Raw genomic sequence first — 20,323 nt, forward strand, 5'->3', positions numbered from 1 at the left:
TCACAGGAAGCCCATTTGGCAAGCTTATTTCAAGATCATTTTTAATGCTTTTTCATTATATCAGTTATAATTAAACTACTTTGTATATGTAATTATGTGGCCTAGTAATCGAGACAATATATTATGGAACTGTGTAAAACAAGTCCTGCAGATCTGTACTTCTTCTGGGCTGTTAGTACTTAATCGGTTTCTGGCCACCCACTGAGCTGGCCTGGATGAGACTGCCTTTTGATCTCTTTTATGAAATGACCTTCGAGGGCAAAAATAGATGAGAATAAACCTTAAAAGCTTTGTTATAAATATTCTGTTTGGCATCATGTATCTTTCCAAAATGCCAGAATAAAACACTTAACTAAAAAGGGTAACTTTAATGTCTTAGACAAATAGGGCTAAGCTCACCACCATAGGTTGCTTATAATATACCCTGGTCAAATTTGCCACAGAGCACTCCCCCCCCCCCCCCGCAACATACACAATTACCTTGTTGAGGGGCTATCGACAAGCAAGGATGAAGAAACTCCTTCCACACTTAATTACAATACCAGAGCTAGTCTTTTATTGTTTTTGCATCCCTTTTGCCCTGTAATCCTCAGTCTTTGTAGTCCATGTAACCAAGAAATGCTTCCATCTGTCATGAGAAGCAATATATGTACTCAGAAGGGAGGAACAGTTCATATTAATGATACCAACAACCTCTGTCCTTCTTTAATCAGAAAAACCATATATAAAGCCTGTGTAAAGGGTGCTGGTGAGAACAGCTTATGACTAACAAATGTAATGGGTCCTGAGACTACTAAAATATATTTTTTTCTTAAGACTAGATATAAGACATGACTCTGATGAAACAATATCAGATTTCTCTTGAAAAAATGATGTAGGGAGTTCCTATCACAGTGCAATGGAAACGAATCTGACTAAGAGCCATGAAGTTGCAGGTTCGATCCCTGGCCTCGATCACTGGGTTAGGGATCTGGCATTGTCGTGAGCTGTGGTGCAGGTCACAGATGTGGCTTGGATCCTGTGTTGCTGTGGCTGTGGCATAGGCTGGCAGCTGTAGCTCTGATTAGACCCCTAGCCTGGGAACCTCCATATGCCGTGGGTGCAGCCCTAAAAACCAAAAAAAAAAAAAAAAAAAGAAAAAAAAAGATGTAAAGAGGATTGATTCTTTCTTTCAGTGTTTAAAACTCTAGATCAGATTAGCCAGCCAACTTTCTATCACTTATTCATTCTGCAGACACTTACTGATGGTTTAAATTCTCACTGTTATAGGTCAAGGTTTTTATAATTTTTAGCATGCACAGCTGCTGAATTTTCTTTGTGTGTCTATTTTCATCTTTAACTTCTCCTAGAACTGGCTTCTATTTCAGTTGACTTTTGAACAAGTGACTTGCTTTTGTTGAAGAGGGGCCTACAAGATATAGAACCTTGATTGCCCTATCTCAAGGAAATTGTACTGGTATCATGTTGGGATAAAAGTCTTATCATGTAGGAAGTTAATGTGATGTTAAAGGTATGGTGAAAACCAGATGTGTTTGAAATGATTTAAAGGTCTCAACAAGGAAATCAGAGAGAAAATGGGACTATTAAACAATTTAATTATTTAGAGTAAAGGAGACAAATGGAAAGTGAAATTCTAAAGTGTAATGTAGATTTACAGATATTTAATATCTGATCTAAGAAAGGATTGCAGCAACGAAAAGTTACACACACACAAACTTCTCTCTCTCAAGTATACCAGGGAGGAAAGCTTGTTTAATTGTAGGAATGAGAAGCAAATTAAGATGAAGAAGAAACAAAAGTAGGGAGCAAGAAGGGGAATTATGAAACTGAACAGGAGGGTATAACTCTCCCAGATTTCAGGCAATGTTACAAAGCTACAGTAATCAAATACCAAAACAGACATACAGACCAATGGAACAGAATAGAGAACCCAGAAATAAACCCAGACACCTATGGTCAATTAATATTTGACAGGGGAGGCAAGAATATAAAATAGGAAAAAGACAGTCTTTTTAGCAAGTGGTGTTGGGAAAACCAGCCACTTGTAAATCAATGAAACTGGAATGCACCCTCATACCATGCACAAAAATAAACTCAAAGTGGCTTAAAGACTTAAACATAAGACAAGATACCATCAAACTCCAGAAGAGAACATAGGCAAAACATTCTCTGACATCAACTGTACAAATGTTCTCTTAGGTCAGTTTTCCAAGGCAACAGAAATAAAAGCAAAAATAAACTAGTGAGACCTAATGAAACTGACAAGTTTTTGCACAACAAAGGAAATCATAAAAAAAGCCAAAAAGACAGCCTATGGAATGGGAGAAAATAGTTTCAAATGATGCAACTGACAAAGGCTTCGTCTCTAAAATATACAAACAATTTACACAGCTCAACAGCAAAAAAACCAACAACCCAATTGAAAAATGGGCAAAAGGCCTGAATAGATATTTCTTTAAAGAAGATATACAGATGCCCAACATGCATATGAAAAAATGCTCAACGTCATTGATTATTAGAGAAATGCAAATCAATACTACTACCACCTCACATCTGTTAAAGTGGCCATCATTAACAAGTCAACAAATAACAAATGCTGGAGAGGGTGTGGAGAAAAGAGTACCTTCCTACACTGTTGGTGGGAATTTAAATTGGTACAACCACTATGGAAAACAGTGTGGAGGTGCCTCAGAAATCTAAATATAGAACTACCATATGACTCAGAAATCCCTCTTTTGGGCATATATCCAGACAAAACTTTCATTGAAAAAGATGCATGCACGCACAAATTCATTGCAGCACTATTCACAATAGCCAAAACATGGAAACAACCTAAATGCTCATCAACAGATAAATGGATTAAGAAAATGTGGTATATATACACATGGAATACTACTCAGCCATAAAAAGAACAAAACAATGCTGTTTGCAGCAACATGGATGGAACTAGAGACTCTCAGACTAAGTCAAGTAAGTCAGAAAGACAAATACCATATGATATCACTTATATCTGAAACCTAATATATGGCACAATGAACCTTTCCACAGAAAAGAAACTCATGGACTTGGAGAACAGACTTGTGGTTGCCAAGGGGGAGGGGGAATGAGTGGGATAGACTGGGAGTTGGGGGTTAATAGATGCAAACATTTCATTTGGAGTGGATAAGCAATGAGATCCTGCTATATAGCACAGGGAACTATATCTAGTCATTTGTGATGGCACATGATGGAGAATAATGTGAAACAAATTATATATATATATATATATATATATGGCCGGGTCACTTTGCTCTACAGTAGAAATTGACAGAGCACTCTAAATCTACTATAATGGAAAAAATAAAAATCATAAAAAAAGAAAGGGGATTATGAGAACATAAAACCTTATGAGGTAAATGTAAAGATGACAATAAAAATTCTTATTCAAAATAAGTTAAAACTTTGGAAGTACAAAGCACCTCTTCATAGAGTGAACAAATAAGTAAATTATTTGGCCTATGTAAAAATGCTTTATAATTTCTGTAAGAATACATACACATAAAAAAACAAATTTGGAGAAAGCCTATGTAAATTTTATTCCATTTTTAAATTTTAAATAAATAAGGATTTCTGAAATGTTGTATTTAATGTGTATGAAATTTTAGAAATAGCTTAAAACATGTTATAAATTCTAATTGGCATTAACACATTTAAAATCTTGAAAAAAGAGGAAATAAGTACTTATGATTTTAATCTGCTAACTTAATAAAAACAGCATAAATATATTAACTTAAATTCATTAATTTTTAATTTTTTTTTTTTTTGTCTTTTGTCTTTTTTTTTTGTTGTTGTTGTTGTTTTGTTGTTGTTGTTGTTGCTATTTCTTGGGCCGCTCCCACCGCATATGGAGGTTCCCAGGCTAGGGGTCTAATCAGAGCCGTAGCCACCGGCCTACGCCAGAGCCACAGCAAAGCGGGATCCGAGCCGCATCTGCAACCTACACCACAGCTCACAGCAATGCCGGATCGTTAACCCACTGAGCAAGGGCAGGGACCGAACCCGCAACCTCATGGTTCCTAGTCGGATTCGTTAACCACTGCGCCACGACGGGAACTCCCCTAATTTTTAATATTAATGACATTATTTATTATGTATTAAATGTCAGAGACCTTATCTGTATGATTTCTAGTAATAATCTCTGATGTCATTATTTTCTCTTTTATATATATTCGCATATAGTTGAATAATTTGTCACTTAGAAAAGTTAAAAATATGCCTAGACTTTAATTTCTTGTGATAGTAATCATATCAATCAGAAGATTGAAGTTAGCCTCTAAGAATTGATCTATTCAATATGTTTGACAGGTGGAATGAAAAGAATATTAGAATGTTGGCAAAAATCAGCACAGGCTATGTATAACTTACTATTCTATACCATTTTAGTGAATATTTCTTTTTTCTAATGAACACAATGTCTATTTGTACTTTTAAGATAAAGCATACTGTACAATGTGTGCTGCTTGGTAATTTGCTTTCCTACTCAATATATTATGGATACCTTTCAATTTAAGCAAGTAACATAATGGATGAATATGTTCCATATTTAAAATTTTTTAAAATTTTATTTTATGACCACACTCACAGCATGTGGAAGTTCTTGATTTAGGTATTGAAACCAAGACAGCTGCAGCAATGTCAGTTCCTTTAACTCACTGCACCAGGCCGGGGATTCTTAACCCACTGTGCCCCAGGAGGTACTCCTCCAAATTTTTGAGTGTATCATAATTACTAACATATTGATGAACATTATGTTGTCACCAATTTTGTTCTCTTCCACCATCATCTTCTCTCTCTATATATCCTTAGGTGTGTTGGGTCAATAGCATGCATGTTTAAATTTTACATACCGTTAAAATGGTTCAAAGGATTGTATTATTTTATGCAGTCATAAGCCATATAGGAGATTTTTGTTTTCCTAAACTCTGGACAATAGTAGTTATTTCCATTATTTTTAATCTTTGTCAATCTGATTTTGGAAAAAAAGAGATATTTTCCATTCAAATTTCTAATTTTTATTTTTAACTAGTGGAGAGGTTGAACTTTTTAAAATTTATTCACTATGACCCTTCTTCCTTCCATATAGCTTCTTCAAATTTTTTTTTTTTTTTTTTTTTTTTTGTCTTTTGTCTTTTTAGAGCTGCACCTGCGACATACAGAAGTTCCCAGGCTAGGGGCCTAATCAGAGCTGTAGCTGCCTGTCTAAGCCACAGCCACAGCAACGCAGGATCAGAGCTGTATCAGTGACCTACACCATGGACACAGCAATGTCGGATCCTTAACCCACTGAGCAAGGCCAGGGATCAAACCTGTGTCCTCATGGATATTAGGTTTGTTAACCACCGAGCCATGATGGGAACTCAAATTCTTTTTTTAATTGAAGTAGAGTTGATTCACAATTTATATTAGCTTCAGGTGTACAACAACTAGCTCCATTTTTACGAGTCTCTCTAGTTTTTGTTGATCTGCAAGAATCTTTATATATTAGTAATTTTGTCTTTCTCATATATTTCAAATATCTTTCCCTAACTCAGCATACAAACTGAAATTTTTTTAAATCTTTATTATGCAGTGAGCAAGTCCAAGCACAGAACAACAGGGAAATTCTTATTTTTCACCTTAAATTCAAGTGAAAGAAAGAAAAATTCAGAGCAATTGATTCCGTGTTCTCTTTGAAATAGATTTATGTAACAATTAGAGTTAATTTATCATTTCCAAGATGTATCACACAGTTGAGGATGTTTGAAACCCAGCATTAACTAAATGCCACTGTTAACTAATAAACTTTAGAATATCGGATATTTTCAAAGATTATAGAGGCAAAAGCATAGCCAAAATAACTGGAATTTGAGCTTTCCAAGATGTAATTCTTAATCACAAACTATGACTTATTTGAGTTTAGATACAGAATGAAAATCTTGATCCTTAGAGATCAACCCACAGGAGAAATGACGACAAGTTGTCGTTTTCCCAGGACACCAATAACCCATATCAGTTAGATCACTGACATCTGTGTGGTTCCTGTGCAGGATTTTATTTTACTTCTTTCTATGAACGGAGTCTTTCCATTCTGTTTTTATTTGCTGACAGCTCATTCTACAGTTCATTCACATAATGAATGAGGTGGGAAATTAATTCTATGGGGACTAAGATTGTTTGGTTTGTCATGAGACCTGCTCGACATTTACGGCTTTTTCCCTTTTGTGCTATTCCAGTACACTGTTAAAAGATTGTGCCATAAATCCGAAAGCATGTTTTGCAAAGTTCATATCTGCATTTGCTACCTTTAATATTAATAGGAGTGTATCTTTAAAGTGAGTAAATTGAGAAAGTGGCTGAAACTATAGTTTATAAAAGAAGATTAGTGGGTTTAATATGCACTGGAGAGTAAAAGAAAAATCTTATTACTGTATGGAGAAATTACCTCATAAAGAAGCTAATACAACAGGCTGGGGAGTAATTTTTAACAAGGTTTTTATGATGCACAAGTGTAGGCAAGTTAATGAACTTATCTTTCTAGTTATTTTCAGATTGTAACAATGCTCTTCTTTTCTAGTTCTAGTGCTTTAAAAAGTAAAATACATTTAATCACCTACAATAAAACTAATTCATTACTTTAATAAATCAAGTACAATCTTATACTGTACACTTAAATGTCACTGCAATAATGCTGAAAACCATATCATGTGCTAATGTTTATCATGGAATAGAGCAAAAGGTAACCACGAAGCTTATTTATTATTTAAATTAGTGTCTCATTTTGATGGTGCACAGTCATTTTGGAAAGATTTGACTCCCTTTTCGGCTATTGGATACAGGAAGTAGAGACAAAAGAATGAGAAAGTACTTTGCTTTAGTAATCACATGACCATTTTGTCTTTTAAATTCACACAAACAATTCTGAAAAAATTGTACATTCAACAGAAAAACAACTTGGGAAGGAGTCAGTATATCCAGGATGTCCATCTGCCAGCACCTTGTATGGAACAGAGATTATTTAGGAAGAGCATGTCTGCATTTTTTTTTTTTTCAGCTGAAAGACAAAAGACAAACTTTTGGGTCCTTACACTAATTGCTGAGAAGTTCTCTATCTTGAAAATGTGTTGAATTGGTAAAAGTAAAGTGAAGAAAAAGGTAAATAGATAAAGAAATGGTCAGAAAAATTGATCCCTTTATAATACTTAATCTAAATCAGATTATGATTCACCATTCATCACTCCAAATTATGGTATTTGTTACACACAGGCACGTGCATGCATATGCACACAAACCCACACACACCCTCCAACATCTTTTTTTCTTTTTTAAAGGCCACGTCTGCAGTGTATGGAATTTCCTGGGCTGGGGATCAAATCAGAACTGCAGCTGCCAGCCTATGCCACAGCCATGGCAAAGCAGAATCTGAACTGCATCTGTGTTTATGCCACAGCTTGTGACAACACTGGATACTTAACCCACTGAACAAGGCCAGTGATGGAACCCTCATCCTCACAATCACTATGTCAGTTCTTAACCCATTGAGTCACAATGGGAACTCTTTAACATCTTATTTTAATTTTTGCTTTTCTCCAATATTGGAATACCAAAGTAATTTAAATTAAGATGACCCAGCGTAAAATCCTACGTATGTGCCATGTTAGAATACATGTACTACTATTAGATGAAATTCTCTCTTATAGAGAGAGTAGGTACCCAGACTCTTCTGATTTTATCAACTTGATAACACAGCCTTTCATATACCATTTAGGGTCCTTGTGCCTGCAGCCAAACGCTGGTTGCTAGGGTCCCTTGCAATAACTGCTGAATGTCACTCTGTCTGTTGGACATTTATTATCTCCTTTATTGTCCTCCTGTCTCTCAATCAATATTTTTCTGTTTTATACAACTCTCTTAGCACTTTCTCTGCTAAATCATAATGGGTCACATTAAGTTTAAGTAATTCAGGCTAAAGTGCTAGCCAACTGATAGAGTACCATTTACAGAGAGTAAAATGCCTGTTTCTTCCTAGTACTCATGCATGATGCTGATCACAGTAAATTCAGGCATGGCAGCAGGCTGGTGGTGAAGATAGCATATTTTCACAATGTTATTTGAGGTATCCTTAAATTAGCACCTATACGTAGCTGCCTGCTCCGAGTTTTTGTGAAGTTGACTTTGGCAATTAATGTTATGTAATAATGCAATATACTTGTGTTTAAAAATGCTGTTTGCTGCACACAAAGTAATTTATAAAATACTTTGTAGAACTGAATATATATGTATATATACATATATATATACACATATGTATATATGTGACTAATACATATATATATGACTAATACACCTTGTGTGCCCATGTTTGGAAAAACATACGTAGGGCAAGAATAAATACACTTAATGCATCTAAGAATTCACTGAATTTATTCTGCCCAGGGTTTGGTTTTTGAGTTGGTTTCTGAGCTGGTTTCTTATATGATGATGTCCAAATAATGGCAACCCAACCAACCCAGTTTTCAAAGGTAATACACTGGTAAAAGGGTAGAATTTTTTTTGATGTCTAACTATTATTGTTATGACGAACTAAGTATACACTGATGTGTTTTTCCATCTTGAATGATTTTACTACCAAAGTAACTCTTGCTTGTTGGAAAGAGTTTGATAGATTGATTATATGTGCCTCCTTCCAAGGGCCTTAGAAGATCAGTCAATAGTGGGAAAAGTGTCACAACAACCTAGAAGGCAGTCTGGAATGCTCAGTCTCACTCTGGAGATTTGGTTGGATTGTTGGGTAGAATCCCACAGTCAGCATTGAACTGAAAATCTTTATGTAATGTTCAGCGTTATGTTCTGAACTCTTAAATTTTTTTCTCTTTATTTCCCTTGGGTAACTTCTTTCTAGTTATCAAGACCATTGTTCTTGTGGTTGTCATTGTCTTTTAAAGGAACGGATGCCTCTAGGATGTTCTCCTCCTAATCCAGATCCAGAAAACCCCTCATAAGAGATAAGATGCGTACAATGGGATAATGCGAAGAAAGCAGACAGAAAAAAGAAGAGTTAATAGATGGGTGCTCCAGGCCTGACCATCAGTAGCATGGAAATGGAGTTGGTCACTGTGGTTTTGGCAGTGAGGCTTGGACAAGGATAGATCTCAGCCAGAACAGATGAGGGCACTGGGTGGTGAGATTTGATAGAGAGAGTAGGCAATATGGGGTTAGAAGGAACTGGCTAAAGCCTCCAGAAACCATAGGAATGACTGGTCAGCAGGTGTCTAAATGCCTAAGGCAGTAGCGGGAGTTTCTCAGTAAAAAGATTAATTCTTACATAAAATAAGTAACTTTCACTCTATTTTTCTCTTAAAAGAAATTAATTTCTGAATTTGGGGTGTTTAGGCTTTTGAAATTTTTCTTCTCTTCCTTTCCCTGCCTTCCTGCTTTCCTACCTTCCCTCCTTTTCCTTCCTCCCTTTCTCTTTCTTTTTCTCTCCTTCCTTCTTCCCTTCCTTCCTTTCTCTCTTTCTCTTTCTTCCCCCCTTTCTCTCTTTTCCTCTTTCTCTTCCTTCCTTCCTTCCACTTACAAACAAAATCACAGTTGCTGCTTAGGATACATTCTAGAAATGTAACTGCTGAATCAAAATACATTTTAAAATTCAAAGACTTTTAATTTTAAAAAATGTTCTTCACAAATAGTCTAACAACTTACTCTCCCTCCAGCAATACATGAGTCTCCATTTCTCCACCCCCTCATCTATGGTAGATATTACCATTTAACAGTACCTTTGGTAATTTGATAATTATAAGCCCAGTAAGTCAGTATTTCTCAGAAAATGGACTAGAATTCCTCATGATGAGTTACAAGAGGGGCAGAGATCTTTTTGAGGAATAATTTTACATTTTATTTCCTTGAATTATTCCTTTTTACAGGATAGTTCAGCAAGATTATTTTTTTTCTTGTGACAAAAACCTCAATATGATTCCAGTTTTCTAGTTATTAAAAAATACCTAGACTATGGTTACAGTATTGCCTTGAAGCTAACTATTTGGTTTTAGGAATTCCTTTTTCTTTTATGTCCTTTCCTTGCACAAAGGATTCATGAGAGGCCCCTGACTTTCTGCTGTCCTTACTTCTGCGGATGGTGTTCTAAGGGCAGTCAATTTTAAAAAGTTGGTTACTAGTGCAACTGGGAAAGACTGGGGTCAGCTGATGTTCATCACTTGTGATTGTCCAGAAGGGTAGCAAAAATCCTAGAGGTAGTCCATTTGCAATAATGATATTCAGGGCTAAATTGCACACATGCACAAAGGTAAGTATGTGTGTGTTTTTGCTGAGAGTAGAAGTGAGGAAATAGTGAATAAATGGGTAAATGAAATATTCAAAATGAAGTTTTCCCTTCAAAAATAGTGTTATTACTTTATTTGCAATATGGGAAAAAATAATAAGCAAAAACCTCATCCATGACATTTTCCCAGTCTTTGGAAATGTGATTTAAACAGATTCCATGGTTTCATCATCTAGTCCTGATTAACAAGTATGTCATATCTGCCCTATGCTTCTCCAACTCCCCCAAAGACCACATCATTTTCTTCATCCAAAAGCTCGGCCAAGAGCCTACAGAACATACTGACTCATGAGCATGTGGTATATGTTACCTATTTTTGTTTTTGTTAATGTATTCCACATGCCCCTGCCCATTTTATGAAATAGTTTCCTTTATTCTATTTGTCTCTATTTCCTACTGTTCTAAATATAGCCATTCTCTCTCAAGGTACTTGCCACTCAGAATATTTAACATAAACGTTTTCCATTCACAAACTTACTTTACATATAAATAATGATGCTTTCAATATAGTTTAGGACTACAGAGGGCTAATCTTCCCTAAACCATATGATATAAATATTTGAACTTAAAATATAGGCTTTAAGTACAAGTATTCAATCGGGAGGGAAACAATCCATTTAAAATCTGTTACTCCTCTAGACCTCAGGTAACATCACATATTCTCATTTGCTGTTAGCTGTTGGTTATTAGGAAAACTTTCCACATGGATAATCAACCATGTTAGAATTACAAAGCACTTTACAAACCCATTTATTAAGCAGACCTGCTTAGAGTGATTCTGGACAATGACAAATGGAGAATGTATATATTTATACGCAGACATGGAGACACCAGCCCTCGACTAATACAAACTGGAGCGCACCTTCATCTGAAAAATAAATGAGTCATGCTAATCCGAATGTGCTCCTGATTCATTATCTGGCCTACAACCCAAAGCATCCTTTTAGGATGTAAGCATGGCAGAAGGAAGATCTAAACACTCCCTCCAACACCCCTCCTGAACTCAGAGACTTATATCTAAATGTGGACCAAGAATCACTCTGCCAAAGTTGGCAGCCTCCAAGGTCACTGCCTGAAGCAGCTTCCCAAGCACTTTTCAATACTGCTGAGAAATTTGTCATTGAAGATGCAGCTGGAGAGAATCCACAATCAGGCCAGGCTGGACTTGCCTGTCTCGGGACTCAGGACTAGTCACGTTAATGGGTTTACACTTCTGTGTTTGTCTCTAATTCCCAGGGAATACCTGCTCCCTTTCCACTTCCTGTGGCCCACAGTATGACACAGAAACAGTTCTGGCCTAGGAATTAGACAGCACTAGGTTTACCTTAGATCTTCCATGAACTAAGGCAATTCATTTCACTGTTTCATTTTCTACAACAGCTAATTGCACAATAATCCTTATTTTGCTTTTATTTGTAAGGCTGGTGTAACGATAAAATTAGACAATGGGCATAAAGATATTTTAGAAGTTAAAGTGTTCTTCAGTGTTGTGCTTTTCTCCATGTACATTTTTCTCCATATATAGACAGATATAGATACATATCTCTCTATATATAGTATGTATATTACTTTTTAGTATAAAAGAATCAATACATTCTATATTTTTTTAAGTTCTACCTACATACAGTATGAACATGTTCTAGAGAATGTACACTGAAAATTAAAATAGCAGTAATTAATGGTGGCAGGAAGCACAACTTGGTTGCAAATGTACATGGAATGGAATCCTAGCGTACAATGAGTTTATCTGTAAAGATTTGAGAAATTAGGGCACACATATACTTTCTAAATCCTTAACACACTCTCAGATCAATCTAGTATAATAAATCATGTTAGCCTGTAATGCAGATGCCTACATATTTCCTCACTCCAGTGTTATTGATGAATCAATGTAGCAATGAGGCAGTTGGGAGTCTCCCAAACTTCAGTTAGGAGTCTTCAGCAAGGTTCTCCTTGTCATGATGGGTACTTTACCAAGCAGTGTAACAAGATCCTGGCACCTCTGTCTTTTAGGAGCTGGTTGCGTAGTTCTTGTTCAGGCCTGTAAAAGAAGGCAAGAACAGAAAGTACTTCCAAGAACTTGCTTTTCAGCCCTACAAATGGTTAACCCCTTTCATTAGTTGATCTCCAGCCCCTGAACTGGCCCTCAGAGCACCAACCTTGCCTTAAATTGTCCACAAGATGATTCTATTTGCATATCTTGCCTTCTTTGTTGCACTCAACATCCCCCCCCCAAAAAAATCCCATAGCTATCACATCTGGAAATGATATCCTTGTATTAGTAGAAGTGTAGACACTTGAAAATAGTTATTGACACTGTAAGAGAAATTACAGGAAACTAGTCGCTGTTGGAAAGCATACATTGGAGAAGAAAGAACCTGTCATCCTCTGGCCAAACATGACCTTATTTAAGTGACATGTTGGTTACATTTCTAATGATATGTTAAATTGGCCTTAAGTAACCAGGTCACAAGGTTAGCAGAGGCCAGCCTTAGTTGGAGAAGAGTTTTAAATCTTCTGAAATGATAATTTCCTTCCTCTCTTCTATAGGCAACCAACAAAGGTGCAGAGGTTATTGTGTTATTTTTAATTTAAAAATGTATTTATGTATATGAATCTGATTTCTTGGGCTGTTGGTCTCAGCATTTTTACTTTAAGACTCACCTCAAATTCTGTTCTTTTCTGAGGTTGAAACTACAGGTCTTAGTGACACTGGAATCAATCAAGGACATTTCATTTCACAGAGCCCAGAAACTTTTCCCTTCTACGAAGTAAATGGAGAGGTGGATAGGACTTTCTCCTGAGGTGCAGAGAAGAGATTAGTTTGGGAGTAAGACAAAATAATAAGAGTAATCCCACAAGAAATGCTGGTAAATATATTTTATTGTTTAAAGATCATGTTGAATTTTAGGTAGTGACAGAAGACATTTCTCTGTCTTCAAATCAGGTCTCTGGCACTTAACCCTCAATTTACTAGGAGATTTGAAACAAAATATCTAATGCTTGTTCCCATTTCCCACAATGTTCCTATCCACCATGGTTCAAAATATAATCAGAATTTCTGATTTACTTTTGTTTCCTCTCAGTAACTGGTCAATCATCAAAGTAGCTTTAATTTTCCCTTTAGAATGACTTTGCTCTCTATTCTTCATTCTTTGCTAACATTGATAAATCACTCTAGACTAAACTCTCTTACTTAAAATATCAGTTACTGAAACATTCTATGTGACTAAATAGCCATGTGCTGGTATAATATGTTAATAGACCGTTGCTGTTCCATGTAATAGAAATGCCAAAAATAATTACAGAGAATTTTAAAAATGATAATGTAATTATGATAGATAACCTGAAGCAAAAGTAGAAATGGAAATATTTCAAAATAAAACTTATTTCAGCAGTTGTAGTGTTTTCCAGTGTATGAATGGGCTAGCTTACAAAACAGGTTGATGTTCACAGAGTGGTCTAGGAAGTGGTATATTTAGGTGTTTTTTTTAATGTCGATTATAATAAATGTTTCTGATCAATTTGGGTCAATTTGGACAGAGCCTTATGTATAGTCTTGGTTATTCAGTATACTTCATTTGTTAAAAACATCAATAATACTACTAATAATAGTACATAAAATACAATTTATTAACTGAGAAGGTTGTAATTCAATTTCATTTATTTTATCATCTCTTTTCATACGGTCTTAGTGCTGCCAGTGTACTATCAGAGTGGAAGTATCAAGTATGTGCATGATTTTAAAGGAAGTACAATAGTTAGTTCTGTTTTTCTGTTGATAATTTTAGCAAAAGGTAGAGCTGAGGGAAGATAAAGGAATAAATAACAAAAACAAATTAGATGGTTTCCTATGATATTGGATATTGACTATATCAGATATTGGATATTGAGTATATCAGCAAAAGAAGATAGAGCATTTGACAATTATAAACTATTATTTTTCTTTTGCTTTTTCTAAAAACAACGCTTCACTCTCGTCGGTTATGCATTCATCTGCCTGGGAACACATTTGTGTAGAAATTAGATATGTTACGGAAGTCACTAAGAAAGAACAAATGCAAAATAGGATTATGCATCAAGACAGTAGCTTCAGAAACTAGGCTATTGCCTTGGAAGAGGATTTTCCAAATTCCCTCTTCTCACATTTAGCATATCAAAAGCTGAATTTCAAGCTCCTGGAATTTTTGGTACAGAAAATATTCTCCAGGTTCCAGATAGCAAAGCCAGGAGGTTTATTGCTGTCAAGCAGAAGAAGGCAATGGTTTAGGGAGCTTAACTTGTCTACCTGGGAGGAAATGGGAAGAAGAGGGAGAAGGAAAAGGATCAGGCAGTGAGGCATCTGGGGCTTTGGCCCACAGGAGAAAGTCATGCTAAATAAGGCAGGAACAATTCAATGGCAGAAGTGTGCTGGAAAGGCAGTCTTGAAGAAATCCCAGCTTATTCAGTTTTGGGGAAAGAAAATGTTGCTGCCAGTTTTTGTTTATGTAAATAGTATTGTGATGTAGAGTGTGTAGAGATGTATATATGGATTTTGTACCTAGTATAGTCCTAGTGTATGGTATATAATAAAAAAATTTGATGAATTAATGTAGTGATTAGATAATCTCACATTGGGACATAGCTCTTCTCATATATTACTGGTTCTTTTCCTAGATCATCAAAGACAAAAATGTAATGCCTCTCTTTGTTATGTTGACTTGGTGCAAAAAAACATGTTTGCTCTTAGAGCAAAAAATTATGGTATAAACAGTATTTACAGTATTTATAGATAAGTTTTGAAAAATTAAATGTGTAGAAAATATAAGATTTTTTTTCCTGGAGTTCCCGTCGTGGCGCAGTGGTTAATGAATCCGACTAGGAACCATGAGGTTGTGGGTTCTATCCCTGGCCTTGCTCAGTGGGTTAAGGATCCGGCATTGCCATGAGCTGTGGTGTAGGTTGCAGACACGGCTCAGATCCTGCGTTGCTGTGGCTCTGGCATAGGCCGGCGGCTACAGGTCCGATTAGACCCCTAGCCTGGGAACATCCATATGCCGTGAGAGCAGCCCAAGAAATGTCAAAAAGACAAAAATAAATAAATAAATAAATAAATAAATAAAAAGATTTTTTCTTCTATGTTTTACTTCTCTCTCTCTTTTAAAAATTGAAGTATAGTTCATTTACAATGTTGTATTGATTTCTGCTGTACAGCAGTGATTCAGTTATAAATATCTATACATTCTTTTCATAGTCTTTTCCACTATAGTTTATCACAGTATATTGAATATAGCTTTCTGTGCTATACAATGGTACCTTGTTGTTTATCCATCTACATATAATGGTTTGCATTTGCTACTCTGACCCTCCCCCACTTCCTCTCCCCCTTGGCAACCACAAGTCTGTGCTCTATATTTGTGAGTCTGTTTCTGATTCATAGATGAGTTTATTTATGTCATATTTTAGATTCCAAATATAAGTGATATCATATGGTATTTGTTTTCCTAACTTACTTTACTTAGTATGATAATTTCTAGGTCCATCCATGTAGCTGCAAATGGCATTATATCATTCCTTTTTATGGCTGAGTAGTGTTCCATTATATTTATATGCCACATTTTCTGGTCCATTCATATCTATTCTTCTGTTGATGGGCATTTAGCTTGCTTCCCTGTCTTGGCCATTGTAAATACTTCTGCTATAAACATAGGGGTGAATGCATCTTTCCAAATTATAGTTTTTTCCAGATATATGCCCAGGAGTGGAATTGCAGGATCATACAGCAAATCTATTTTAGATTTTTAAGGAACTTCCATACTGTGCTCCATAGTGGCAGTACCAGTTTTTTAATTATCTATTTTTATTAAAGTATAGTTGATTTACAGTGTTGTGCCAATTTCTACTGTACAGCAAAGTGGCTCAACTGTATATATACACACACACACACACATATACATATATATGTTCTTTTTCTCATATTACCTTCCAACATGGTCTATCTCAGGAGATTGGATATAGTTCCCTATGCTATACAGTAGGACCTCATTGCTTATCCATTTTAAATGTAATAGTTTGCATCTACTCACCTCAAACTCCCAGTCCATCCCACTCCTTGGCTCCTTCTCTTCAGGAGGCTGTACCAAATTACATTCTGAAAATATAAGTTTTAAAAACAAATATTCTATAGGGAATTTTGAAAATTATTTTGGGTAAACTGGGAGGATCCTTTTCTCTTCATAGGCAGGCAGTATCTGAAGAAAAAGTTAATGCCCAGCATTTTGTTACTAATCTCAACTTATGCCAGTTTCCAAGCTTAGGCATTCCTATCATTGCCCAAAGCTGTGAGCATGGAAGATGCCATGATCCCCGGCAAACACTTCAGGGTGTCTGATGAGCTCTTAATGACAACAAACTTCCCCAAATGCAGGAAGAAGACAGACCAGAACAGAACCATAATTTGATTCAGTGGTGCTGTGTACCAAATTAGAGAAAAAAAAAAAAAAAAGCCAAAAATACTATCAAAGAGATTTTTGGAGGTTTCACTTATCTGCAATCTATGAGACAAAACTGGCAGCATGAGGGCTCTTTGCCTAAAAGTTTATTTTGTTTTCTTTCTTCTGCCCCCATCTCCTTTCTTTTAGCCAGTTCTGACGCAACAGGATATAGGCAGCAAGTAACGCAGGACTGACTGCAAAGTGAAGTCAGGCTGGAATGGAATGAAGTGTTAAAGGTTTCTCTTTAAAATTCATCGGACATTCACACCCAACTTTAGAAATCAATGATCAGTGCATGCACTACTTCAATCATGGAAGTGAGGAAATGCATTAATGGGTGTCAGAAAACAGATTAAGAGGGCATCACCCCAGGGCCAGCAGTCCTGTGAATTGGCAAAATTCAACTGTGAAAGGGTTCTTGGGGAGTCATGGTGTCTGCTTTTAAACATTTTTCACTGCCAACTACTACATAAAATATTTGGCCTTCATTATTGTCCCTCAATTCCTAATATGTTATTATTGTTGTTATTTTATTATTATTCTTTGTGACAGACCTAGACATCAATTATTGAGGTAAAGGAAAATGTGTATTTTGATTGTCTTTCTTTTTTCTTTTTCTTGCCTTTTAGGCCACACCTACAGTATATGGAAGTTCCCAGACTAGGGGTTGAATCAGAGCTACAGTTGCTGGCCTATACAACAGCACAACAATGCAGGATCTGACCCACATCTGTGACCTACACCACAACTCACAGCAACGCCAGATCCTTAACCCATTGAGCAAGGCCAGGGATCGAACTGGGGTCCTCATGGATACTGGTCGTGTTCATTACCGCTGAGCCATGATGGAAACTCCCAATTGTTATTCATTTAAGTTCAAGGCTTCATTAATAGGTGAAAGGAATAAATTATGTTGGAATAAGTGGAATAGATATAAGACATAACATGTTAAATTTAAATCACATATAGGGTTTCATACAGAGTAAAGATGAGCTGGGAGTAGGGAGAGCTATGGGAAAAGTATAGGTACCAAGGAAAATCCAGATGCCAGAACATGAATTGCATGTTCTGATCCTGGTCCAGTTCTCCATCTTTGTCTCCTTTCACATAGGACTGTCTTCATGGGCCTGTACTCATAGGAACTCATGCTTGGTTTAATGCTTTGTTGCTGCCATTCTGGAATTCTTAATTTTATCTTTGAATTTGTGTTTTGTAAGTGAAGTCCAATGAGACAACAGAACATGCCCGCTGACAGTGCGTGTAAAGTGTGGGCCCACTGTTCCTTGATGCCCCAGTTTGCTGTGCCTCAAAGAGCACAAAATTTCACTGGACTCACGAGCACGTCAAAGCGAAGGAAAGGTAAGTGTGCTGTGTCTACAAGTAAGTAAGAGGATGGTGTTGAGAGCCCCCAGAGGCCATCTTTTTCCTGTGAACCAGACCTTGCTTCCTGTGCAGAAAGGCAATAGTATTCTAAGAAACACAAAGTTTCAAAGAGTCCTGTTATGTCCTTTCTTACTGTCACCTCCCTGAATTAGCCAATCACTTACACTGAATGGGATGGTAGATAAGGGAAGGGAAAGAGGGCAGCTCAATAGCCCCTTTCCACTTCCTCCTTCCTCCTTATCTATCCATAGACTGAAGGTAGAGTATGCTGGTAGAATGTGTTTGCATCAAGAAGTGAAATAAAAACAGTGGAGCCAGTTGTGTAGTGTTTTCACTCTTCTGGTAAGGATGAAATACATACGTATGTATAAGTTATGAAATACAAACTGTGTGATTTTGGTGATTCTGTATATGAGGTAAATATTCTTATATTTGTACCTAAAAGCAGCATTGCCCAATAGAAAGATAAATGGAGAAAGTGATGGAAATGATTTAAAATTTTAACTTTTTTTGCTTTTTACACTTAGAATGATATCAAATAACGATTAAAAAAACCACTTTGACAAATCAAAAGAGATAGTGGAATAAAGCAAAAAATCTTATTTTTTAGGAACTTTAATGACATATTTTCCTACTTTTTGAACAAGGGGACACATTTTCATTTTGTATTGGTTCCTGCAAATTATGTTGCTGACTGTGCTTCCGCTTTCCCCTATGACCACTCTAAGAAATCATTCTTGTTTCCAATCTCAATGGTTCTTTTCAGCAAACTCATCTCTCTGCTTAAACCACTTTCCTTCCTGCCTTTCACCTGATTTGGCCTCCTTCCCATCTGAGTGAAATGCCACATTGCTCTCTATCACTGTTTCTTGCTTACCTCTTAGTACTTACAAATTATAATTATTTATTAATTCTTTTATCAGCTTTTCAAAAAAAAAAGCATCTCCCAATTCCATTGTAAGCTCCCAAGGGAAAGGGACCATAATCTGTTTACTTATTAAGTGGACTCAGTATGGACAGGGTAGCAACCCATCAATATTAATTAATTAATGGATTTGAGCTGAAGGAACTTTGTACCTAGATAATGAAGAATAGAATTATCTTCCCAGCAAAATGTTATTTCACAGCTCTAGTGTCATTCAGAAGGAATACCAAATAAAGTACAGGGCACTCATTTAAATGTAAATTTGTATTTGCTAAATCCTATATCTCATTCTGTGTTTTTGTAAGCTAAATCTGTATACTGTACCATAAGAAACAATTGTAAAACTATTTGTCTTTAAATCAAGTGGGAGTATGATAATAGCACAGTATGGTTGTTTGAGCTTTCTTTCAGTTATGAACCCAACCAAGGATCTGGAAATAAATTATTTCCCCTAGAAAAATGCACATAACCATATAGAGAGGAAGCCTGGGAAAGCTTTCTGAAGCCTATCCTTGATCCTTCTTGCTTTCACAGTCCCACACCTAAATGAGCTTCAGATCTCCCAAACATACTCAAATCTTGCCCTTGTTCCTATTCCCAGGGCCACTTAGCTCAAGCCATCATTTGTCATCAGGATTATATGATGGTTTCTTAACTCATCCTTTAGTCTTAATTCCCTTTAATTCACTTTCATATAATCTCCAGACTAGAGTTTTCTCTCTAAAAATATGTTTAATTATGCCTCTCCCCAATTTAATAACCATTGCATTATCCATGAAAAAGTCTGTATGATGACATAATAAATTTTGCCTTCTTGGTGATGTTAAAAAAATGATTAAAGAAGATAATTTAGGTGATACAAACCAAATTTATTTAATGCTTCGTGAAGTGGACAGTCGTCTCCTTTCTAAGAACTGCAAGATGGGGTGGGAGGCAAGATGTCTTTATTGGATAAAAAATAAAGACTAAGGAAGAGACAAAAAGATAACATCTGCTTGTCTGGGACTACCTGGTTCACTTTGTTTGGAAATAAAGTACAGAGCCCAGTGATGACTTGACGTTTGGGGACTGGCAGTTTGGATAGACCATGTTTCTGGTCAAGTGAAACATTTACAGGGGCATGAAAGCTATTAAGTTTCAGTTGCTCACCTGGCACACAGGACAAGAGCGGTTCCATCTTGGGCCCAG

At 36.2% G+C, this 20,323-nt stretch overlaps 1 long non-coding RNA gene across 14 annotated transcripts in view; it reads left to right on the plus strand.

Annotated features, from left to right (window-relative positions):
* Positions 1-20,323, plus strand: part of LOC106505376 (uncharacterized) — a 675,862-nt gene that overhangs the window by 239,028 nt on the left and 416,511 nt on the right. Inside the window, exon 3 of one of the 14 annotated variants that reach the window (XR_014824136.1) lies at positions 18,045-18,186. The exons of 12 other annotated variants lie outside the window; for them this stretch is intronic. This is a non-coding gene — a long non-coding RNA (uncharacterized LOC106505376). Of the gene's footprint in view, positions 1-18,044; positions 18,187-20,323 lie in introns of those variants that run through there. One more of the 14 variants, XR_014824135.1, reaches the window with a different exon arrangement.

The sequence above is a fragment of the Sus scrofa genome, chromosome 13 (assembly GCF_054392235.1).
Source record: "Sus scrofa isolate SSC_HxYL_T2T_F1_AM1 chromosome 13, Sscrofa_HxYL_maternal_Yorkshire_Landrace_v2.0, whole genome shotgun sequence".
NCBI lineage: Eukaryota > Metazoa > Chordata > Mammalia > Artiodactyla > Suidae > Sus > Sus scrofa.